The sequence below is a fragment of the Pantherophis guttatus genome, chromosome 7, assembly GCF_059756535.1.
Source record: "Pantherophis guttatus breed Tessera chromosome 7, ASM5975653v1, whole genome shotgun sequence".
NCBI classification, from domain to species: Eukaryota; Metazoa; Chordata; class Lepidosauria; order Squamata; family Colubridae; genus Pantherophis; species Pantherophis guttatus.
The window spans coordinates 45,666,429-45,693,348 of NC_142069.1; the positions used below are offsets into that span (position 1 = coordinate 45,666,429).

Sequence of the window (26,920 nt, forward strand, 5' to 3'; positions counted from 1 at the left end):
GAGATTAGACAATACCTAAATGGCACCAATATCCAAGAATTAGAAGAGGCACACAGAGATCTGTTGGATAGGCCAATTACGATAACAGAAGTAATAGAGGCAAGGAAGAAACAGAAAACAAACAAAACCCCGGGCCCAGATGGAATACCTGCAGAGTTTTATAAAAACTGCCAACACGCAATAGACGAAATCCTACTTGGAGTATTCAATGATGCAATTCTGGAAGCCACAATTCCTAACTCCTGGACAGAGGCCATCATTACATTGATACCAAAAGAAAAGACTGACCACACACATATTAAAAATTATAGACCGATATCACTTTTAAATGTGGACTATAAATTATTTACATCAATTATCACAGGAAGAATCAAGACAATAATTAGCAAATACATTCATTCAGACCAAAATGGTTTTATCCCAAAGAGACAGATAAGAAACAATATGAGACTAATAATCGACGTACTAGAATACTTTGAAATGAATGTAGATAAACGATCGGCCTTAATTTTTTTAGATGCGCAAAAGGCCTTTGATAACTTAAATTGGAAATTTCTCATACTTCAACTGGAAGCTATGAAATTCGGCGATAAATTCATAAATATGATAAAAAAAATCTATTCTTCACAAACAGCAAAAATAGCAATAAATGGTGATTTGACAGAACAATTTCAAATATCAAAAGGGGTGAGACAGGGGTGCCCTCTGTCCCCCCTATTATTTATACTAGCTCTGGAAACCCTCCTGAAACAAATTAGAAGAGATAATGAAATAAAAGGCCTAAAAATTAAGAGGGAAGAATACAAACTACAGGCTTTCGCCAATGATATCGTATTCATTACAGAACAACCAATAACAACCGGCATTAAACTATTAGATTAAGTAGAAAAATATGGGAGAGTAGCCGGATTTAAAATCAATAAACAAAAAACAAAGATACTAACCAAAAACCTCACCAGCGAACAAGAAAAGGATTTAGAAGACGAATTAGGCATACAGACGACAAAGAAAGTAAAATATTTAGGAATATGGCTTACCAATAAAAGTTCATCAATTAGAGAAGATAACTATGACAAATTAACAAGACAAATTAAAAAAGACTTAGAAACTTGGAAAAAACTACAATTGTCATTTTTGGGAAAGATCGCCTCAATTAAGATGAACATCCTACCCCGAATTCTATACTTATTCCAAGTAATCCCAATAAAACCAGGGAAGAATTTTTTCAAGGACTTTAATAAATTAATATCAGATTATATTTGGCAAGGCAAGAAAGCAAGAATTAAATTAAAACATCTACAGGATACAAGAGAAAGAGGAGGATTTGGTGCTACCGGATTGGGGATCATATAGCTATGGCTGTAGCCAGGGGGACCTTCTGTCAGGTTCGCCTGATTCGCCAGTTGCGGCCCTTTCTTGATCGGGATTCCCTGTGCACAGTCACTCATGCCCTCGTCACCTCTCGCCTGGACTACTGCAACGCTCTCTACATGGGGCTCCCCTTGAAGAGCACCCGGAGGCTCCAACTGGTCCAGAATGCAGCCGCGCGGGTAGTCACGGGAGACACATGGCGCTCCCATACAACACCTCTCCTGCGTGACCTGCACTGGCTCCCAGTGGTCTTCCAGGTGCGCTTCAAGGTGTTGGTTATCACCTTTAAAGCGCTCCATGGCATAGGACCTAGTTATCTTCGAGACCGCCTGCTGCTACCGATGGCCTCCCATTGACCTGTGCGCTCCCACAGAGAGGGCCTCCTTGGGGTGCCATCAGCCAAGCAATGTAGGCTGGTGACCCCCAGGGGGAGGGCCTTCTCTGTGGGGGCACCTACCCTCTGGAATCAGCTGCCCCCAGAGATAAGGAGAATCCAAGACCTCGGTGCCTTCCGCCGTGCCCTTAAAACCTTCTTTTTCCAACAAGCCGGGCTGGCCTAACACTTTTTAAAATGTTTTTAATTGTCTGTTATTGTTTTAATCATGGGGCCAAATTTATATATATCTTTTTAATTGTATTTTAATGTTTGTAGTTTATGTTTTTACTTGGCTGTTCACTGCCCTGAGTCCTCAGGGAGAAGGGCGGTATACAAATTTAAAAATAAATAAATAAATAAAATAAATAAATATTATAAAGCATCAGCATTAATTTGGATCAAAGATTGGATGGAACTTAAGAATAAAAGATTATTGAATTTGGAAGGATTTGACCTAGAACGAGGATGGCATGCATTTTTATGGGAGGGCACTGACAGACAACATGGATACTTTCAGAGACACATGATTAGGCATGCATTATATCAAACCTGGTAGGGCATCAAAAAAAAACACTACAATAAAATTCCGGAATGGTTGTCGACCATGGAAGCTCAGATTTACCCAAACACCATGGAGAACACCAAAATGAAAACATACAAAGACTTGCTAAACAAAATCAAGGGGAACTAAGAATGAGGCAAGTATTGAAGGATATGGGTTCAGACTTTGACTGGTGGCCATACTTACAAATTAAATTGAGGTACAAAAAAGATTTGGCACAATTTGGATTCCAAAAAGGCCAATATGAATTAGATAAAATCCTACAAGGACCACAAGACAAATTGATTAAAAAAATTTATAATTTTCTATGAGGATATAAATTAGAAGAAGTAGTAGTCAAGGAAAACATGATAATTTATAATTTTCTATAGGTGGCACCTTCCACCGGCTAGACTGGCAAGAATGTTCCCTAACACCCCCTCAACATGCTGGAAATGCAAACGTCACAAAGGGACTTATTATCATATGTGGTGGACCTGTCCACTGGCAAAGCAATATTGGCTAACAATCAGAAAACAAATAGAAGAAATAATTCAGCAAAGAATAGAAATGAGACCAGAAATCTTTCTACTAGGCATAATAAATGGACAATATGAAAAGGAAATCAAATACTTAATTATCCATATAACGACAGCAGCGCAAATAATTTTTGCACAAAATTGGAAAGGAAGTGACATACCAATGGAAGAAAAAGTAATCAACAAAATCATGGATTGTGCAGAAATGGACAGACTCACAAAGGAACTACAAAATAGAGAAGAACACAAATACTATTTAGTATGGGAAAAGTGGTACACCTGGTTGGAAGGCAGAAAAGGGAAAAATTAGCATGTAAGTGAAGTAACTTAATAGAGTAATATGAATATAAACTTACGAACATGGTTTAACAATGAACCAACAAAATAGAGATAAGAGATAGACCAATAGTAGTAAGGAGTCAAAAACACAAATAAGAACATACAGTACAGTTACGATAAACTTGATATATATTTGAATTCTTGTTTATATGTTTACATGTTTTGTATGTTTTGTCGTGATTTGTTTTGTTTAGTTTGTATTTTCAAATAAAAACCTTTATAAAAAAAATAAAAATAAATAGTTCTTAAGTCAAGCATGATCCATCATATAAGGCAGAAGTTCTGTATCTTAAGTCTGTCAAATAATCTGGGAATCTCCAGGACAAAAACAATGCTCCTTCTGCCCCTCATATATACTGATTCCAGGAGACACATGTTATTTTTTATTTAAGTATTTTCAGCATTGAGCTTCAAGGGATTTACAGGGCCACATCACAAGAGTTATAGAATATCTTGTGACTATGGAGCTTCAAACTTCTGTCCTCCATTTAGGTTTTGTGAGATAAAGTGACTACCTTGGGAGAATCTTTTAAAAACCTGAATAGTGAAAGGTTTGTACATTGTTGTTGTTTCTTTTCCTTTAACATGCTATAAGTTTGATATAAGCAATTTGCTTTTGAAAAATTGGCTTGATTTTCACAAAATGACCCGTGTATTCTATGCACTGAAGAATTAATAAACCACTAGCAATATTATTTAATGCCCCATTCTTATGAAGTCTTGCAAGGACTATCATCACATACCACTCATGTGAATCCATTATAATCTCATATTTCTAAATGTTGATATGTCCATTAATGTAGAAGCAATTCAGTCTTGCAAGTTGTACAAGAAAACAATAGCATTAAACAATTGCTCTTTTTTACCCTTATCACACTTTGCCAAGATATGTGTAAGGCATCTTTATTCCTTACTTATTAATATGAAAATGGATGATTCTATCAAATCGTATACAAACTGTTTGGCAAACAGAGGCTTTCAGACTTAATTCTCATATTTCTGTACAGGAATAAAAACTGATTTGGATAAAGGAGGCATTGGAAGCTGAACTGAAGAACTTGAATAAGGAAAGACATTATGAACTAAGCCTGTGATATCTACCTACATTATTTCATGCTAGATGATTAATTAGTTTCTCCATACATTTGCCTGGATTGCAAAATACAAGTATCAAAATAATATGTAAAGGGGGAAAAGAACTCATAGCAATTAATAAACACAATATTTATGCCCACAAACGTAGAATTGGAGATGCCATTAAGTCAGCATCCTGCTCATAGAGGAGTCCAAATTAAAGCATTCCTGACTTGTTGTCAAAAGTTGTGGGAGCTTCATCACTGGAGGCTTTTACGAAGAGATTGGACTGCCATTTGTCAGAACAAGCAGGAACGTCTGAGGTGTGTGTGAGCTACTGGAATAGTTAGGCAGGCAGGCAACCTTGACTATTCAGCCAGTTTGCAGAACTCCACAAAGAGTTAACAAATGGTTCTCCTGAAACAGTGTGAACCGGATGAATCCCACCACTGGCTAGAATCTAGCTATGTATATCCTACCAATAGAAGAGGTTTTTTTAAAAAAAGAAAATGTGATTTGTTTGAGTAGAAGACAATGACTTCAGATTAACAAACCCTTAGACAAAGAACACAGTGAGGACAAAGATGAAATACAGAGTAAATCCATAACTACCCATTTGTACTTTATTGCTCCTTTGTCATCAGTAAGTCATAAGGTATTAATGAGGCAGTACTATTGGATTTCAACCTTCAACAGTTTCTATAGTCAAAGATCTTTCTTTTCAGAAAAGTGGCTATTTCTAAAATTAATATGTAGTAAAACAAAACCAATACAAAATTAAGGGAAGTAAATAAAATGCCTCCCTTACCAAATAGAAGAGTGACATTGTCTTCCTATCCCTCTTGGATGAAAGCAATTTTAGTTGTAGTATTGCTAAGTAACTCTGGTCAATTTTGTTTTCTGCTTGCTTATATGGGTTAGTGTACAAGGTTGGAATAGATACAGAGTAGGTTAGACAAGAATAGTTGGCCAGAATCAATCTCAAGGTTTTTTTTATGGATTGAGAGCTGAACTGAGAGTTGGGGAAAAGAAAAGCTGTTGATTTGAATAAGCTGTAAGAATTAACATAATATTCTGCAATCAAAGCCTATCCATTTTAATTGGGCCCACTGGCCTAAATCAAGGATCTCTGAACAACCTTTTTTTTGACTCATAATCTTCAACCATTTTCACATTGCTTTAACTCCAAAGCATGAAAAAGTGCAGATAGAGTCGCAGCCAATTAAACACAAATCCAACCCCACTGTGAGTTGAGGAAGGCCATCTGTTTATCTGGCTTAAACTGCTTTGATTGATTCTATCTTAACTATAATAGCATTTCTTCATTCAGAAGGCACATCCAGTTACTGTCACACAAACTTTAGTGATATTTGGATTAGGCTATTACAACACGCTCCAGATGGGGCTGCTTTTGAAGAGTATAGAGCGTATGACCACGATAAACTATTATGTTACTGGAATCTATTTACATGGTGCATCTACTACTGAATGATTTTTGTCATACATATTTTCAAGGAGCTGAATAAGATCTTTAAATCTTTACTAGTTTGGCTCAAAGATGTTTAAAGTAATAGTCATTGTAAGCTGATTTCTAAACTGAAGATTCTAGCTTGCATAGATTTGTGTGAACAGGCTTTGGGTAAAATTACTAATTGTACCAACATGTGCTGACACTGATGGATGCTGTCATTATTGTTATTCAGGTTGCATATAACATGAATGTGAGTAAGCCTAGTAACAGTCTATACCTTTTATATCTATATCTGATTAAAAGATTTAAATAAACAGTAGTTAAACCCTCACTCTCCAGTGAATTGTGATAAAAAAACCTGAGATAAGATTTAGGGTTTTTTTTTTTTTTAATGTTCAACCTTTTTCAATAAATGTGAACCAGCCTGGGTGAGGTGGAAGAGATTATTGAGTTAGGTGACATGAATGAGAATGAAATGAGAGAATATAAAAATAATAACAACAATGATGGGGCTTTTAAGGCACTGTGAAATGAATGAGAAAAATGATCATTTGGTGAATATCTGCTTAGAAAATGGTATCTTCCTTTCAAGTACCTGGTTGAAGGAACTCTATTCATTCCTATATATGGCAACAATGAATAAAAAAACCTATGATTTATTTCACTATTAAACATAAAAGAGTGAGAACATTAGAGATGGATATAAAGGCAATCAGGGGTTATGAATCTGAGGCAGACCACTTTTCAATAGAATCAAAAGTGGAATTTAGGGAAAAATTATAAAAAAAGAAAAGAAAGTGAAAATAGAATGACTACAGGAAGAGAAAGTATAAGTCCTCTATGAAAAAGTAATACAAGATAAATTAATTTCCCAGCATGATAAATAGAAAGTAGATATAAGGAATGACGATATGTAAGCAGCTTAGAACAGTAATAGAGAGAAAAATGTTACAAGATCTTCAAAAATGTATGAGCTATTCTAATATATGCTGATTTGATTTTTGGTTGCCATTTTTTATGTTCATTGTACTTTTGAAATGTTCTTACATTTCTATATATATTAATTATATGGGCTGCCAAGAGAGACATTTGGGTTGCAGTGGCATAGAAATAAGATTCCATGGCCAAATAAGTTAAATAAATAAATGTATGAAGAGAAGTATGGAAATGATTACTTAAATGATTTGTTTGAGAATGACAGTGATGGGGTGAAGAATACTACAAATGGTAATGTCCAAAACAAGAATGATAAAAAAGTCATATAAGATGTGGAACAGTTGACAAATGGAGGCTGTCCATGTGGACACTGTAAATAGAGAAATGTTAAAATATGGGTGCACTTTGTTTCAAATATGTCTGGTTTTTTTTAATGTGTGTGTGAATGTTATTTCAAGACTACAGAATGAGTTTATTAGGTGTGCCTAGAAAGGTGCTTTGTTCTGACTGAAAGCATTAAAGGAAACACTGAACAAAATTTTAAACACTCCACTGTGGGTATATGCTCTAAAGGATGTACCATTTTCAGAAGAAAATTGAGAAAGGTACTATTATGAGAAAGTTTATTGTGCTGTAAGCAGGGGTGGGTTCTAATTTTTTTTACTACCGGTTCTGTGGGCGTGGCTTATTTTGTGGGCGTGGCTTGGAGGTCATGTGACTGGGTGGGCATGGCTAGCTGGTCATGTGACCGGGTGACCATGTCTATGTGTATAGGGACTATTCAGAGGGCTGGAAAACGTCATTTCTGACAGATCCTTGCACTTTTGACTGGTCCTCACACTTATGACCATCCTCACATTTATGCCCATGCAGCATCCTTAACAACCATGTCACTCATTTCACAACTGCTTCTCTTCACCATGGTGATAAGATAGGGTAAAAAACATAATATGTGAGGACAGTCGTAAATTTGAGGACTGGTCAAAAGTGCGAGGACCAGTCAAAAATAACTTTTTCAGTCCTCTGAGTAGTCCATATGCACAAAAGGACTACCCAGAGGGCTGAAAAAAGTGATTTCTGACAGATCCTTGCACTTTTGACCGGTCTTCGCACTTATGACTGGTCATCATTTATGCCCGTGCAGCATTCTTAACAACCATGTCACTCATTTCACAACTGCTTCTCTTCACCATGGTGATAAGATAGGGTAAAAAACATAATATGTGAGGACAGTCGTAAATTTGAGGACTGGTCAAAAGTGCGAGGACCAGTCAAAAATAACTTTTTCAGCCCTCTGAGTAGTCCATATGCATAAAAGGATACAGCAATAGAGAGGGATGAAGGAAGGGAAGGGAAATTAGAGTAGGAGTGAGGGTAAGAGAGGGAGGAAGAGAAAAGGAGAAGGAGAAAGGAAGAAGAAGTAGGGAGGAGAAGAAGAGGGGGGAAATAGAAAGTAAGAAGGAAAGGAAAGAGAGAGGTAGTAGGTTTGAGGAGAAAGATTGCTGTACAATAAAAAAGATGAAAGGGAAGAAAGCCAACCCCAAACAAATATAAAGATATTAAGATAAAGAAATTGTTAAACTTTAAAGAATAAAAGAGAACAAATATGAATAAATAGCAATAATTAGAAACACACATACAAACATACAATGTATTTTCTTTGAACAGAGTATTTGGCCGCTTCATAAATTTAAACAGTGTTTAGTCATTTCAATTAAATTTATAATTTCTATATTTCCTTTTTGCCATATTTATTCTTCATCTATTTTTTTAAAAAACCAATATTACTCTTCATCCTCATCTCTAATCTTAATCAAATTCAATTTTTCGCTTCTATTCTATATTATACCCCTTCCCATTGTCATCTATTTTTATATCCATCCTCACATTGGTTAATTATGTAATATTACAATTGTTTAATACAAATTCAACATTTTAATATAAATCAATTAGTTATATAACTATCTTTTCTGTATATCAATCAATATGAACATGAATATTCCAATTATTTCCATGCAATCCAATTTCTTACGAATCAATTAATTATATTTACCAATAATAATAAACTAAATAATTTCCCCCATATATTCCTCCAGACCACAACTTAAACCATTTCTGCTTTCAACACAATATACAATTAATAGTATCTCAATTATTAAAATTCCCTAGTTAAATAGAGCTTTTTTTCTTTTGTGTTTTAAAATCTTGAACTCTCCTCTTTTGCCCTAAATTTCCCATTGTTTGCAGTTTTGCACCTACCTTTTTTGGTGAGGAAAAAGAAAAAGAAATCTCTCTCTGCCTCATTTTGCCACATTGAAGCAAAGACCCTGCTTTACTTTCAGTTTCTTTCTTTCAGCATAGCTAGGGGGAAAAAAATCTGCTCCAGCACTCTGCAGCTGGCAACAACAGAGCCCTGCGCAAAACAGCTGAGAGCAAATCAGCTGAGAGTCGGGAGGCTGATCTAATCAACTTGTGCTAATTAACCTATGCTGAAGCTGTAAGGGGCTGTTTTTTCTATTTTTGCAGGCACTGGTCTACTCATTTGTTTTCTTTTAACACCAATCAGCGGTGTTTGAAGCCCCGTGGCAAGAGTTTAAACAGTTTTTTTCCCCTCTAGCCCTCAGATGGGACTCAGGAGGCAGCAATAGATTGGGAGTGGGTGGGGTAAGCGACCAGTGACCGGGCCGGGAACCGATTCGGGGGCGTGGCCAGCCAATCTTATTACCGGTTCTCCAAACTATTAAAATTTTTTACTACTGTTTCTTGCGATCCGGTGCAAACCGGGAGCAATCCACCACTGGCTGTACGTGAAAAGACTTAAGTTACAGATAATTTTTCAGAAATATTGAAGTTAATTTTATTGAATGTGATGAGAGATACATGTATATGATGAATAACGCATGAATGAGAATGAATGGAATGCTTAGGAAATGGTTCAACAATGAGCAGGGAATAAAACAAAAGATGTGATATTCCCTTGGTTGTTTAATTTATTTATAGACAAATATAGAAGGAATGTGGCAACTTTAAAGATGTGTTGGTTTGGATGTCAATGTTGTATACTTTTCTATGCAGACAATGCCTTGTTGTTTGGCTAGAAGCTGGATAATGTGCAGTGAATTGATTGTGTGATGCAGTTGGAAGAATAGATCTGAAAATGAATGTTTCAAAGATAGTTATACTTGGGAGAGAAAACTGAGTGAACAATTTGCCAGTTATTTACAAAAAGCAAGAAAACTAAAATTGATGAATGTTTATACCTTGCTTGAATGTTTACTGAAAAAAACTGAAAAATAGAGTGAGAAATTTTAGGATTTACAAATACTATTAAAAACAGTATGTGGTCTGTTGCAAAAAATGAATGGTTGTCAAAAAAATTATAAATGCCCGTGTAGAAGTGATTTCTTCTGCTCATTGTTATATGGAAGTTTAGAGCTCGGTAAAGCAGGAAACAATATAAAGAAAGGTGAAGTGGGACTGATTACTTAAGAATACTTGTAATAAAACAAAATATAGAAGCAAAAAGAATGGATGCTAAAACAGTGTGGATTGAATACAAAAGTATTGATCAAAACAATAGAAATTTCTTGTTTCTGTTGAGGTGCTTTGTCATATGGTTAGAATGAATGAGGAATAGATCATACAACAAATATATGAAAGAAAAGTGAATGTGTTGAGAGGAAAGGGTTCTCACCAATCCTGCTGACTTCCTTCTGAATGCATCCTCTGCAGGGCAGGAGAAGTCTATGGGACCCACCTCTCTAGTCAGGAGTGATGATTCAGGAAACCGCAGCTGGCTCAGGGTTCGCAGTCACTCTGCCCTCAATTACAATGGTCACCTTTCTTATCACAGTTCACCTCTCTTACAAAAGCAGAAATGCAGTCTACAAGCCAGAATGCAGCTGCATTCAGGAGCAGTGCTTCCTCTCCAGCCTTTTCCAATTTCCCTCTCCCCAAATTACTTCTCCTTTTCTTTCCCTTGGGCTGATGGGCCCTGTAGTTGTATTTCCTGACACTTTGATTCAATCATTTCTTCCTCCATCTCCTAGAAGTCCACTTCCTATTCAGAGTTTGGGGGTGGGTGGGAATTTCCAGCCAGCCAATCAGAGACTGCTGGCTGACTGGTCTATCAGAGAACAGCTGTTTGCAGTCAGTCCCATAAGTTTTTAACCTGTATAAAAATACTTGGCTGGTCAGGGAGATGAACAAACAGCAGCAGTTGTAAATCTTTCTGTGAATCTCAGGTATGAGAAAAAAGCTGCTAAAAGAGGAGGACTGCATTTACATATAACTTATGGCAGAAAAAATATCCAAAACACCTTCCCTCGCCTATTTTCCCTACAACAACAAACCTGTGAGTTGGGTTGGACTGAGAGTGAATGACTGGCCCAAAGTCACCCAGCTAACTTTCATCGCTTAAGGCGGAGCTTGAACTCATGGTCTTCTGCTTTTTAGCCTGGTGTCTTACCATGAGACTAAACTGGTTCTAAGTTATGTTATATGTTAAGGCTTATTTCTTTTCAAATGGTGATCATTACAGGGTGTAGATACAATTTATTCTGCTTCATCATCTGGATTCAAGCTCTGCGAATGGTAGAAACTATTCAGCACTTTTTTTTTGAAAGCACTGCTATCTGATTCAGTTCCCAGATCAGAAGCTCTGCCCTCCATTTATTTACCATGGGGAAAAACTTCATAGCTATAATTTTTGTTTGCTTGTTTATCAGAACAGAATGACAGTTGTGGGAAAGTTATATAGGGAGGAAACAAGTCAGCTTTCATAGCTGATTTCACAGCACAGAGGTTTTCAACCCACATGCCCTTTAAATTTGCTTTTAAAGTGCCAGTAACACTTTTTTTTTCAGTAGAACACAATGAATTTCAGAGGGCACTTAGGTCACTTGTCACTTTGAAGGAAGAAAGTGTCACAGAAGTTCACAGAAACTGGTGCTGGTGTTTTCAAGCTAAACTCCTTTAAATCTAATTTTTAGAAGGTGCCAATTTTTTGTTTGTTTTGCTTTGAGACGAGTGTAATGACAAGTGTAAAGAAAATGGATTTTAAAGTGAAGGAATTCTGTGGTAAATTACTGATAAATAAGAAAATAATGGTTCTGTTGGTGTAAAGTGGAAATGGTGTTGATAAGGAATATTTATTCCCCTTCCCAAATGTGGTCAAACTCTACATTGGAGTGATTAGCTAAAAAGTAGAAGAGGGAGGGAGGGAGGGAGGAAGGAAGGAAGGAAGGAAGGAAGGAAGGAAGGAAGGAAGGAAGGAAGGAAGGAAGGAAGGAAGGAAAGAAAGAAAGAAAGAAAGAAGGCAGGCAACCTATCATCATACAATGGTCATAATAAGGTAATAACCAAGTCACTAAATTAAGGATCTTTGTTATAAATTCTCTCTTCCTTTCCAAGGGAGAGGAGAACAGCAGGTGGTCTGATTGAAAGGATCACTCTGATATGACAGCAGATTAATCTTTCATTAATTCCAATCCTCCTCCTCCCAATCCTGATATTTTGACTCAGCCTTCCATCCTTCCGAGATTGGCAAAATGAGGAACCAGATTGTTGGGGGCAATAGGCTGACATTGTAAACCACCCCAGAGTCCTGTAAAGCACTATGGGACAGTATATAAGTGCTATTGCTATTTTATTTTTTTAAAAAATCTTTCTGATTTCTTTCTGCCGCCACTGCTATTTGCATATAACATAGAATAAAGCAGGTTGGACTCATTTTCTCTGCCTCAGAAAAAAGAAAAATCTGTTACAAATCATTCCAATCTGCCCCAAATTCAGTTTTCTCACTTCTATATAACACTGCCTTATTAATTAAAGTTGCACACTGTGCTGTCTCAGAAACAGTATTGCATGCTAACTTCCCAATATGATATAATAAAATGTGATTATGTGTGGAGTAATAAGTGCTATCTTGTCACAGTCATCAAATACTATCAAATGCAGTATACTAGCAGTTTTCAAGCAGTTATTATGAGGAATCTAAGATTATTCATATGTTCATTAGAGATTACTTAATGAGAAGAACAGAGGAACAAAACTTAAATCTCCATTATGGGAATATAGAGCCACAGGCAGTGTTAAGTGTATTGTAGTTCAGGTAGAATCTATATAAATTGAGCATTCATGTCCCGAGTTCCTTTGCAATATACAAAAATTTAGATTTTCCCTGAGAGAGGTTGAAGTTTCCCCTGGAGAGAGTGAGAGCAAGAATTGCATAGTAGCTATCAGCATTGTTAAATAATGAATGAACAGTTTGATCAGACTATGAAGATATTCCCAGAAGAACAATGCTTGAGATTGCCTAAAATGCTCATATTTTGAATTAATTAAGAGCCACAAAGAAAGAATGGTAAAGGACCTCCATTTTCTCTCTCTTCTTACTCTTATTCTGCATTTCACTTCTATTACAAACCTATATATCCTTTTCACTATGCTGTTGGGAATTCTCTCAACTGACAATGATGGATCACCTAGATGCTTGTTAAGAGAAAATGTGAGGAAAACTGTATTTGATCAGACTGTTGATTTCTACCAGCAATCTCTTAGATAATAATAAGTGGTTGTCAAGTTTCCTTTGACTTTTTTGAATCCTTCTCACTTCTTCCTTCACTATGTTCTTGAGACTTGAGTAAGAATGACACAATTCAATACCAGTATTAAAATCAGTAAATGATAACTAACATTCTATAGCTTTGTGGAGTTCCCAAAAACTATTAAAGGAAGGTGAGAGAATAAACAGCTGATCTTGTATTTAATGAAATGTAACACAGTGAATTTGCCACAAAAGTGAACATTGCTTTCTCCAAAAATAGGGAGTTGCTCATTTTTTTAAAAGAGACATTAGACTTTTTTATCCTATTGTGGACAAAAATGTTTTTAAAATGTCAATGATTATTTAGTTCCTAGTGCTTCTGAACAATCCAAATTACTTTCTACTATTTCAATATTGTGTCCAGCCTGATTAAAGATAAATTGCTTTCATTGCCCTAATCTTTGCTGGTTGAGAGGCAGCATATAAATGGCATCTGCAAAATCTATTTTATATATATGATTTCATAAGGGCTACTAGATGTTAGGTTGAAAAACATCTAGTAGCCTCTAGAATGACAGCAAAGAGTATATCTATTGCCATCTAATAAGTCACCCAGATTTTTGTACCCCAAATCTGGTATCCCTTGGTTGCAATTGATATACAGTCAGGTCCAGAAATATTGGGACATCAACACAATTCTAACATCTTTGGCTCTATACACCACCACAATGGAGTTGGAATGAAACAAACACAATATGCGTTAACTGCAGACTGTCAGCTTTAATTTGAGGGTATGTACATCCAACTCAGGTGAACGGTATAGGACTTACAGCAGTTTGTATATGTGCCTCCCACTTGTTAAGGGACCAAAAGTAATGGGACAATTGGCTTCTCAGCTGTTCCATGGCCAGGTGTGTGATATTCCCTCATTACCCCAATTACAATGTGCAGATAAAAGGCCCAGAGTTCATTTCAACTGTGCTATTTGCATTTGGAATCTGTTGCTGTCAACTTTCAAGATGAGATCCAAAGAGCTGTCACTATCAGTGAAGCAAGCCATCATTAGGCTGAAGAAACAAACCCATCAGAGAGATAGCAAGAACATTAGGCATGGCCAAAACAACTGTTTGAAACATTCTCAAAAAGAAGGAATGCACCGGTGAGTTCAGCAACACCAAAAGACCTGGGAGACCACGGAAAACAAGTGTGGTGGATGACCGAAGAATTCTTTCCCTGGTGAAGAAAACACCCTTCACAATAGTTGGCCAGATCAAGAACACTCTCCAGGAGGTAGGTGTATGTGTGTCAAAGTCAACAATCAAGAGAAGACTTCACCAGAGTGAATACAGAGGGTTCACCACAAGATGTAAACCATTGGTGAGCCTCAAAAACAGGAAGGCCAGATTAGAGTTTGCCAAACATCTAACAAAGCCTTCACAGTTCTGGAACAAGATCCTGTGGACAGATGAGACCAAGATCAACTTGTACCAGAGTGATGGGAAGAGAAGAGTATGGAGAAGGAAAGGAATTGTTCATGATCCTAAGCATACCACCTCATCAGTGAAGCATGGTGGTGGTAGTGTCATGGCGTGGGCATGTATGGCTGCCAATGGAACTGGTTCTCTTGTATTTATTGATGATGTGACTGCTGACAAAAGCAGCAGGATGAATTCTGAAGTGTTTCGGGCAATATTATCTGCTCACATTCAGCCAAATGCTGCAGAACTCATTGGACGGCGCTTCACAGTGCAGATGGACAATGACCCAAAGCATACTGCAAAAGCAACCAAAGAGTTTTTGAAGGGACAGAAGTGGAATGTTATGCAATGGCCAAGTCAATCACCTGACCTGAATCCCATTGAGCATGCATTTCACTTGTTGAAGACAAAACTGAAGCGAAAATGCCCCAAGAACAAGCAGGAACTGAAGACAGTTGCAGTAGAGGCCTAGCAGAGCATCACCAGGGATGAAACCCAGTGTCTGGTGATGTCTATGAGTTCCAGACTTCAGGCTGTGATTGACTGCAAAGAATTTGCAACCAAGTATTAAGAAGGGGAAAGTTTGATTTATGATTATTATTCTGTCCCCTTACTTTTGGTCCCTTAACAAGTGGGAGGCACATATGCAAACTGCTGTAAGTCCTACACCGTTCACCTGAGTTGGATGTACATACCCTCAAATTAAAGCTGACAGTCTGCAGTTAATGCACATTGTGTTTGTTTCATTCCAGCTCCATTGTGGTGGTGTATAGAGCCAAAGATGTTAGAATTGTGTCAATGTCCCAATATTTCTGGACCTGACTGTATGCAATATTTTTGAAAATTAAGTCTTCTGTAAAATAATAAAAAGAAATATTAACTGTTCATGGTTAAGATCAAGGGTATGTAAATCAGCTCCAATCCAATTTGATTTAGTTCAGATCATTGATCTGCTGTGATTCAGAAAATTTGTTCAGTTTAGAAATTTGATCAAACTAGCTTTTAATCATCAGTTTGAAATGCTTTGGGAAATTCGAAATAAGGTGTTATTTAAAATGCTTCTGATGTTAAACTGGCAAAAATATAGCACAAAAATGCTGCAGGTGCTGTAAAAGCAAAAATAAAAAAACCTAGAATCCTAAAGGAAAATGTTATATGTAATTTATTTATTTATAGTTATTTATTTATACAATTTATTGGCTGCCCATCTTACCATAAGGTAACTCTAGGCGGCTTACAGTCAAAAGATATATATGCACTAAAACATAAACAAATTAAAAGTAAAAAATTAAAAACCAAGGTCACATGGGGAGGGCAGGGGCAGAATGCGGAAGGTGGGATCTATTGTATAATATAAGTGATTACATTATAAAATAAGCGTACATTTTAATGTATCCACTGGGTTTAGTTAGCACAAACTATCAACAAATAGAACAATTTCTAGCCATCTCCCCTTTTATATGTCTTATAACTGTCAACTAAAATGTACAGGAACTTCATTACCTATTGTTTAGCATGCTGTACACAGATATTATCAGTAGTGCTCTCTACAATGATCAAAACATATTATTTTGGGGATCCAGATAGATGTCATTCGTTATACTGAGTTCATATCCATAAATCAATCTCCTGGAACCTAGATATTTAGATTATAATTGGGGAAGATGTGCAAATGAGAAGCCATTTAAAACATAAATGGAAAGGATGTCCAACCAAGGGGATATGGGAATAATGAGTTGGGCAGAGACAAAAAGCTGCAAAATGTTATACATATATGTGTGTGTGTATAATGAAAGAGACTTGCAAAATAATATAAATATACAAATAATGTTTTTGTTTTAGAATATCTAGAGATCAGGAGAAAACAGAAAAGTTATATCTGACTATATAACTTTTGGAATCTGGCAAAGTAATAAAAATGAATTTAGCACCTTATCCTCAAATGATGTCAACTCTTTTGAATTAATAGTTGAAGTCAATATAAATAATTATAATCAGGTTTGGTAATTCATGGAACTTTCATGAAAGCTTATAATGTATAAGCTTTTATATAAATGTTATAATGCATAAATACATTAAACTTTATAAAGAAAGTTTACAACATATCTTTTCTAACAGCTCTCTGAAACTGTTGTTAAGTTTCTTCCTGAGATTTTTGTTGGCTTTGGCTTCTCATCTTGGCAAATTTCACAGTTTGTTTTGACATCCAATTTACTTTCTTCTGTTTCTTTATCTTTGACAGTCTCTACACATTCATCCTTAACAACTCCTTTAAATTCATTCCACAGATCTTCTGGCTTTTTATCAATGAGGTTAAGACTTTATTGCAATTCCTGATGTTCTCCTTGAAAACTGTGGTTATGTGAGCTAGATCATATTGCGGAAACTGGTTGACTTTCTCCTTTAGCTTAACTTAAAACTTGCAAATGAACAATTGATCACTTTAGAGAGTGAGATTGGTGGCATATAAATTTAATAGATGATAGCTAGATAGAGAGATAGATTTATGATTAGATTTATGATTATGTCTTTGGTGACATAACTTTTCCTGTTCCTGTACCTTGTGTACCCCTTTCAGCAATAATTTATTTCTTAGGCAAATTTGAATATCCACCCATCTTACAAAATGTGACTCTGGGCAGCATGAAACAATTAAACAAGAAATATAAAAAATAAATATTATAAAAACAAAATATAGTCAATTTGATTTCCATTTGGTGATGTCCAATTACAAAATGTCAACTAAATCAGAAAATTTCATTGACATTTTTTCAGTCATTGATTTTATTGTAGCAAAGTACTGTCCTTGCTAATTATAAAAGTAATGCTGTTCTTCCTTTGCTTTTTTTTCCTTCAGTAGTAAACAGTGTGATGTTCTGATTGAAAGGGTCAATCCCAGTCATCTAGTTGATGCCTAAGATGTCAAGGTGAAGTTGATAATGCCATCTTTTACTATGGTAATCATTCCTGGGCTCGTGCTTCTAATGTTCCATGTTCCAACTGCAATTTGTTCTTAAGGTTCAGATTTTCTTTTCCTGTATGATAACATCAACAACTAGATATCCCAAAGGTTTTAGTCGAGGCACATCATAAGCACTTTTAGTATCCAAAAAGATTGTCAGTCATTACTCAGTGCATGTTGAGTGCTATCTGACTGGAGGGAGCCATAATGCATGGCTATATTATCAATTATTTTGTTTTTTCTGTCCATGTTATTTTCTTGGTAAAAATACAGAAATGCTTTCCACTACATTATCTTGAGCAGTATGAATTGATGCCTTCATCACTGCCTCCAAAACCTTCCTGTATTGCTGCTGCATGATATTAGTGACCCCTGGGCAGCTGGGATGACTTTCACATTTTAGCTGACCTTGCTGGTAATATATATTCTTGGCATACAGCATTCCTTGCTCATTCCTGTAGGGAACACCCCACTGCCACAATGAGGCAGCACAGCTGGAATATTAATGGGAGGACAGGTAATGACATCGTAAAGACTGCTAAAATTATATTTGGTGATTTATTTAAATATAGACAATCCATGCCCCATTGGTGATCTTTTCAGAGATCTCTCCTAACCTAAACAGAGAAATTCATTGACTAAGGGGAGGGCAAAATAGCAATTGGAGGGACAGTAACCTCTAATTTACTGCTGGCTTCCCTGTTGAATTTTCCTGTGGGAAGCTGACAGGGAGCATCAAAAATCCCTTCCTTCCTTCCTTCCTTCCTTCCTTCCTTCCTTCCTTCCTTCCTTCCTTCCTTCCTTCTAGTGCAAAGACCAACAAAAATAATTAGGGGACTGGAAGCTAAAACTTATGAAGAACGGTTGCAGAAACAGGGTATGTCTAGTCCAAAGAAGAGAAGGGCTAGGGGTGACTTGATAGTAGTCTTCCAATATCTAAGGGGCTGCCACAAACAAGAAGAAATCAACCTATTCTCCAAAGCACCTGAAGACAGGATTAGATGCAACAGATGGAAACTTATGAGGGAGGGATACAACCAAGAAATAAAGATAAATTTCCTGACAGTGAAAACAATTAATCAGTTGAACAGCTTGCCTTTGGAAATTGTGGCTGCTCCATCACACAAAATTTTTTAAGAGATTGGACAGCCATTTGTCTGAAATAGTATAAGGTCTTCCTGCTTGAGCAGAGGGTTGGACTATAAAACTTTCAAAGTCCCTTCCACCTCTGTTGTTCTGTTCTGTTCCACTCTCCCATTCTTCCAACCTTTCATCCTTTCATTTCTTCTTTCCTACATCCTTCTTTCCCTTCTTCTCCCTCTGTCTTCCTCCTTTTCCCTTCCCTTCCTTTCTCACTAGAATTCCTGCCAGCTTCTCCATTTACTTTGCTCGTAGGAAGTTTGCATAGACAAAGTCAGTGGGGAAGCCAGCTGTGAGTTGCAAAACCAGGTACAGGTCAGGACTGGAATGTGGTATGTGTTAGAGATGCTGTGTGGATCAAAGAAGGCAGCACAGATTGGGAAATATGCCATGAGATGTACTGTGTGGGTTGGATAGAGCATTCAGGAGGGTGGTGAAGATCAAGAAGAATGCATGGGGGTCACAGTTGTGTATGACTGATGCACAACTGTGGATTGCGCATCACAGGAGTGCATTTTGGAGAAGGTGCACAAGAGGTGTCATATAATACAAAATGAATAAAAATCTAGGTTACTAAAGATGCTACTTTAATTTATAACCTTGAATGCTTGTCTTAGCAAAATGATTTGCCTAATAGGAAGTCTCACTGAATTTGAATGGATTTACTTTGGGGTAGACTGGTATAGAATTGTACACTAAACAAGTTTAAAATTGCTCCTATATCTAACAGATTCCCATTGTAGGAACATTAGGGGTTTAAGTAAAATAAATTATTGCATTTAATGGGAACTCATATAAATATATGAGGCATAGGGGAAATTGTGCAGAAAGTATCAAACAGCATGCTTCAACCATTTCTTGTGGTAAGAAGTCACTCTTCTTATTTCTGAGTTATTATTTATTGTTACCTAATTTGATATGTTTGAGATACAATTTCTCCAAACATATTTAATTTAATTTATTTAAGAAATAGAGATGGAGGACACATATTCCACAGAATGCATACCACTAACCTATTTCTCAGTTCCATAATAATTCAAATTGAAGGACTCAAGAAATTGACTGCTTGGCTTCTTTATTTCTCGAATTCTCTGTCCCTGCTGGACAAAGAATCATAAATATGTATGCATAATCATTTACTAAGAGTGGGAATATTTTTTTCAAACTTTAGTAAAAGCATTTTCTTTCATTTCTAGTTTCAAAGAATGAACACAAAGCAAGCATCTCTAATCTCCTGATGTCTGTAAAAATGTTCAGAAATCTAAGAATCTATGTAGGCATTACCATAAAATGATTGCCATCTTCAGGCACCTTAGTCATAAACAATATAAGGTACACAGGAAAGCAGAACTAGGGTTTCAACCTAAACCAATACGACCATGAAGAGTTCCAGCTGAATTCCCTTTAACAAAATAGAATGCTTTGATCCGATATATTTCAACAATAGTCTAGCCAAAGCCCAAGTACGATAGTCTAAAAGTAGGATGCTGTGGACTAGAGAAGGATGTTCTATAGCAGCAAAGTTTGGGTTGATCAAATTTTGTCAGCTTTGAAAGATTTATAGTTACTGCAGGGAAGTAATTCGAGATAATTCAATCATCCACTAGGCTTGGATCATTGGATAAAATTTCCTCCCTTTTCCCAAACTAACATAAGCCACTGAACTGTGGTTTAGAAAGGAGATCAACTTCATCTTTGCTTCATGGCTAGGTCAGGTTTATTTTGCAATTTATTAAAATCCTAAATTCTATACATTTTACTTTATACATTAGTGAAACTGAAATATTTTTATTTTTTTGGATAAGAATTAGCCCCATCAAGGAATATACAGTATTTTTTAATAGATATACGGTAAATTGTTTATCAATCCCATTAAATTTTCTGGGACTTACTTCTGATGCTAGCTAGCTATCATCTAAAATATCTCTGCAACATGTAAAAGTAAATAGACTGGGATTATATATAGGTTGTTTGGGTTGGCTGTTTTATTTAAGGCCAGTATGTGCCAGCTATTTAGGAGATAAATGGCAAAATCAAGATTTTGTAAAATCTTTTTGATCCAAGCTCTGCAGACAAACTAAAAACACATGATTTCTGAGATGAAAATAGGCAGTCCCTAAGAACCTAAATATATGGTGTTAAATTTAGAAATTAATTGTTCAGGTTTTTATTTCACTTTTATAAAACTACATACTGACTAATTTATATCATGTGATTGAGCTTCTTCTCTCTTGCTAATAGTGGTCATAGATTATAAAGAGCAACGCTAAATGGTTAGTTTGTTGAATATGCTTTGCACTCAGAGAAAATGTATGCCATTTTTTTCATACCAGGGTATTTTCTTATTATAAAATAATTACAATATTATGCAGTCTGCACTTCTACCCAAACCAGAAAGAAGTAAGAACAGGCACTCTATAGATCAAGAAAAATAACAATGATCTACTGCTGATTTCTGTGGCTTCAGCGAGTCATTAAGCAGGCATGCCTGCTGCAATAATGATTAGCATGAATCATCACAAGGAATTCTACTTTCATGGTTACTGAATCTCTTACAACAGGCTTCCGCAGGATACGACATTCTTCTAACAGGAAAATTCTGTGCCCTATCAGAGTAAATGGATTAATGAAACAAGGAGGGTCCATTTTATTTAACTGTTCCACTTTCAAAGGTAAATTTTTCATCTGGCAGAGTTAAATGTGTTTTTTAATTTAAAAAAATCTATAGGAAAAGTCACACAGTTTGCCCAGGAGACAGATAGCATATTTTAAAAAGCCTGACATTTTTATAGCAATGTGAAGTTCTTTAAAGTTTAGACCTTCTTTCCAAGCTATTTCTAGAATGGTCATTTATATATATTCATACACACATACACACACACAAATACTACCTTGACTTCATTTGGTTTTGCACTCTGCCAAGCATGAAAGCATAGCAGTAAAATTGCCAACTTGGAGCCATGAGGATATGTGACAGAATTCTTTTTTATTTAATTCATCTAAGCAGTATGCGGATTCCCATTAAAATGAAACTAAATGATGACAAAAGGGAGGCTGGGAAAGACAGATGCTTTGCTATCTTTCTGTTGGCCAGGGCTGATATGTTTGTTATTTGGAATTAACTGTGGAAGTCCCTGAACCAATTCTAACATTTTAATAAAATTGAAACCTGTTTAAAAGCTAATGACTGGAAAGAGGAGGTGGAATATGCTTGCTTACTTTTCTTCCAAAATACTTTTATACTATAATGTCTTAAAGATCTATCCTGGGGCATATATGAAGTAGATAATGGAAGATATTATGCACATTGCATTTATTTTTCACATATAACTTGAACATTCTTGATAGTCATGATATTTTCTGAGTTATATTTAAGACAGGCCAGTGGGATATTGAAATCAATATAAAAGAACAGATGATGGATTTCAACAGGCAACCAAACCTGTCAAAGCATGTATCTTCCAGTCAGCTGTAAAATGATAATAGCCCCCCTCCCAAAGAAAACCCTTTACAACAAAACCAGGAAAATGCTAAACAACATTCAACAATCATTGGTAAAAGCCTTGACAGATAGAAAAATGCATTCTTCTTGCATTTGTTTTCAGTCATATACTGTAATGTAAACTTTCTCCATGGTGCAGGAAATGTGTTGCTATATAGCAAATTAAATATATATATATAAAACCATCTGTTTCCAAAATCAATTCCAAATTTTAATGCAAAACTATTAATATGTGTAACGTGTTTCTTTTGAAGTAAGGTCCAATTTTAGTTTTTTCACATTTGTAATACTTTCAAATAATTTCTTGGAATTGACTTGGCACTTGCTGATTATTCTTTTATTAGTGAAGTCCTTTTTAGTTAAAAGACAATGGTAGCATTAAATCTGATTAGGAACATTTAGGGTAATGTTGGATTTTTTTTTAATAAACAGGATTCTTTTATCTTAATCCTTCTATGGAAAGTATCCTTTGGATTTGTTATATTCTGTTGTATTAAAGTTTCATATTTTAATTTAATTATGCATAGAAGATTATTTCCAAAGGAAAAAGAACTGGAAATTAGAACTTCTCTTGTGAAAATACTGCTACTTTAATCCAAATGATCAATTGTATTTTTTTTTAAATTGGACTGTTTTACTTCATTATTACAAAAAAAGCCCTCACTTTTTTTAAAACCAAAAATCGTAAGTGCATTTTTGTTTCGTGCAAAAAGTCTAACGGTTTTCAGTCAACCTTAAATATATGTATACTATTTTTTCTCTAATCAAAGCAGCTAATTAAGCTATCTCTGCAAGTTTCATCTTCACCAACTATTCCTCTTTTGTAAATAGTGTCAAACCTTTCCACTTTTGAGCATGCAATGCTCATAGTCCTTGATCTATGACCACAATTGAGACCAAAATTTATGTTGCTAAGTGAGACAGTTGTTAAGTGAATTTTGCTCCATTTTATGACCTTTCTTGCTACAGTTGTTAAGTGAATCACTGCAGTTGTTAAATTATTAATGTGTTTAAGCAAGTCTGGCTTCCCAATTGACTTTGCTTGCCAAAAGATCACGAAATGATCACATGGCCTCAGGACACTGCAACTGTCATAAATAAGAGTCAGTGGCTAAGCATCTGAATTTTCATCACGTGAACACAGGGATGTTGCAATGATTGTAAGTGGGGAAAACAGTCTTGTCATGTTTTGCAGTGCCGTTGTAACTTTGAATGGTCACTAAATGAATTGTTGTAAGTCGAGGACTACCTGTAGTCTCTCTGCAATATATATAAATAAATTCAAAGTCCTATGACTTTTTTCTTATTGCTTGTTCATTCACCAGAGAAAAGTCTCTGGTTTCAGTTGTACTTTACCCTTTAAAATCGGAGAGTAAGAGATAATTTTGTGATTATATTTATACTTAATACAAGGGAAATCAGAATTTGTTTCTTTCAATTTTTTCTTTCTGGTGCTTTCTTTTTGCCCTTTTGCTTTTCTACTTTTTTCTCTTTTTTATTGCTCTTGCTTTTTAATTTTTATGTCTTTTATAAAACTTTAATAAAAATTTATACCCCCCAAAAAAATTGATCTGTTTTTACAAACGTAGTCATTCAAACTTTTGTGTCTGCTTCTTTCTCACCCTCATTCATTGACAAACTTGACAGCTTAGATTTATGCTATTTAATTTATTTTCTAATTTCAGCAATCCAATCCAGCCTCTTCAGATTTATGAACGCTGCAATCTGTAGATCATATGACTTGTCATAGGTTTTAATGGTGAAATTTGAAAAGTGTGTCATCATCAATTCTATCTTATCACTGGCATATGTTCTTGAAAATAAAGATTAGTTGGAAAAATAATGTGACTGAAAAACCTTTCTTTCTGATGTTAGAAAAAGTAATTTCTGGGCATGGAAACCTAAGTACTTTTTTTTCCTGCAATTTGTCAGTGTAATTTTTGTTACCCATGCTAAGAAAGTCAAATAGTGTGTCTTCCTTTCCCCATCTTTGTCCTCCTTTCCAAATATCTATTTGCCTGTTCAGATATTTAGTAGCAATAGCACTTAAATTTATAGTATATACTACTTCACATTGCTTTACAGCCCTCTCTAGGCAGTTTACAGAGTCAGTACATTGCCCCCAACAATCTGGCTCCTCTTTTTACTGACTTTGGAAGGATGGAAGGCTGAGTCAACCTTAAGCTGGTCAGTATCGAACTCCTGGCAGTCAGCATAATTAGCCTGCAAAATTGCAGTCTAACCAGTGCGCCACCATGGTAACTGTATCTATGAGGCTTATTCCGTGGAGACTTCTTTGTCATATAGCTATAACACTGCTATTTTTCAGTTTGCATAAATATATGCTGAAGCATAATTTTTGTAATTCAAAAAGTATTTTAAAAAATATTTGTACTGATACAAAAGAAACTGTGTTTGAACCAAAATGCACAACAATCTGAAAAAATATAAGGAAGTATTAAATGCTAAGTCTCCCTAAAATGGCCACATTTTATTTCATTACGTGTTCTCAAGGCATCATTAGAATGATAGACAATGATGATTTAAACAATTAGACTAAGTAACAGAAAGAACATTTCTTTCCTAGTCTGTATTGCAGGAATGTCTCCAAGTGTTTCTCACAATTTGCTGTAGCCGATTCAAAAAGAAATGCTTCAGCACTATTCTGTCTGTGCCATTGTTACTAACTTTAACTTCATCTTGCTTGTTTACCTAAACCTGTGGACAAATGCCAGCAAAGCATGTTTCTTGATAAACTGATATCTAACCAATTCATGAAAACTCTTTTATGTTGCATTTGCAAGATTTTTCTCTCACTCTGCCATCTGAGCAAATTGTGAGCGTGCACAGTTAGAAGTTCACAAAGAAGATCATTTGTTTTTTGCAAAAAAAAAAAAAAAGAATGAGAAACAAGCGGGAAACATGGTTTCCCCTCCCCAGTCTTCATCAGTTTGTCTATAGTACAAGCCCTTTGTAAGCTGAGCAATCTGTTTGCATAGGAATGGAGAGAGCAGCGTATAGCATTAGAAATTTGATCAGTGTTTTGTTGCCGATCTTTGAAAGAAGTGGAATTGATTTTGGGAATATCAGATCATCTCCTTATAAAACAGGAGAATACTAGGGCCACTTATTATCCCAAATTACCTCTAAGGAAAATAATAAACAAATAGAAGAATTGGAATGCGGTGGGAAGATAACATTCTATATAGTCATGCTGGCCACATGACTACCAAAATGCCTTCAGATAATACTGGCTCCCTTGGCTAAGAATCGGAAGTAAGTACCATCCCTTGGAATCAAACAAAACTGGAAAGGAGAAACCTTTACTTTGACCTTTTGCTGGTAGTGTAGTGTATAGTAAGGATTATTATTCACTTTTAACAAATGTTGCACTTTTTAGTTTTAATCATTTATGGGGGCAATTTTAAGTGTTAGCTCAAAATAATAAATTCCAGAGCCAATTACCAGCTATCTTTTTGCACATCAAATCATGAAGATTTTTTTCTCCCATTTATTGCTTATGGACTTACCAGTATGAACAATAATTGTATATTTGCCTCCTACCATTTCACTTTCTTTTTTAAGCTAATTGTTACCATCTGCTTAACATCCAAACATTGTTTTTCCCACTCCCACTCCCACTCCCAAGGATGCTAAGAAAATATAAATACAAACATTTTTTTTCCTGAAAATAAGTTTCATATAAGCCAATGCAAATTTTACAGCTTTAGGATGATCTCAGTATCTGGTTCTTGGGTTCCATGTCAGCAAAACACTACTTGCCAGGAAAAATTGCTGAGGAAGTAGTAAAGGTCCATACCGATGAGCCATTTAATAATTTATTTCTACTGTTACTGTTTTGCCCCTTAATCCATCATTTTTTGAAATGACAAGGCTGCTCACTATTTAATCCATTAAATGTAATAACAAGGAAAAACTCTCACAAATCAATCTATACTTAACTATAAATTCCAACAACAACAAAAAAAACATAGCAAAATTTAAAAAATAGATATTGTAAGCCATTCTTGAGACAAACCTGGATGTTTACCATCTATTTCCTTTTCCCACTTTAAATCCCATTTTCTTTTTCATTGTATTCAAGATAGAGGAGGAGATTGATTTGAAGATACAGAAACAGATCAATATTCCCAAGGGGGAAAATGTGTATTTGGTCTGTTTATCCAAGTAGTTCAAAGACTGTTTGTAATTGCTTTGAACTGTAGTCTAAATCTAACATATAATGCAGTTGGAGGATGGTGTACACTATCTTGCCAAATTATTGTAGATTGTGATAATAACATTTCTTAAACTCAGTATAGACATAGGCACAGTTTTAGCGACTGAAATACATGTATTTACACATGCGAAGAAGGAGCCTCTGACAGGAGTGGAAGCTGTTCTACTCACAGGGAGACCCCTTGCATCAATGAACGGACAGTTACAGGTCCAGTCAATTAAATTTGGATGTGTGAAGCTTATACAGCTTAATAAATGGCAAAAGAGAATCCTTGTTATATGAACAGTATAAATAGATAATGAGAGAACAAGGGAGAAAGCCAATTAAGTGGATGGAAGAATAATAGGAATAGTAATAATATTGTAAAACTTGAAGCCTTTTACAATAAATTGTTTAAAACAGCA

At 35.6% G+C, this 26,920-nt stretch overlaps 1 long non-coding RNA gene across 1 annotated transcript in view; it reads right to left on the reverse strand.

Annotated features, from left to right (window-relative positions):
• The window catches only part of LOC117655695 (uncharacterized), a 51,007-nt gene that overhangs the window by 19,660 nt on the left and 4,427 nt on the right, over nucleotides 1-26,920 (reverse strand). The gene's annotated exons all lie outside the window — the stretch shown is intronic.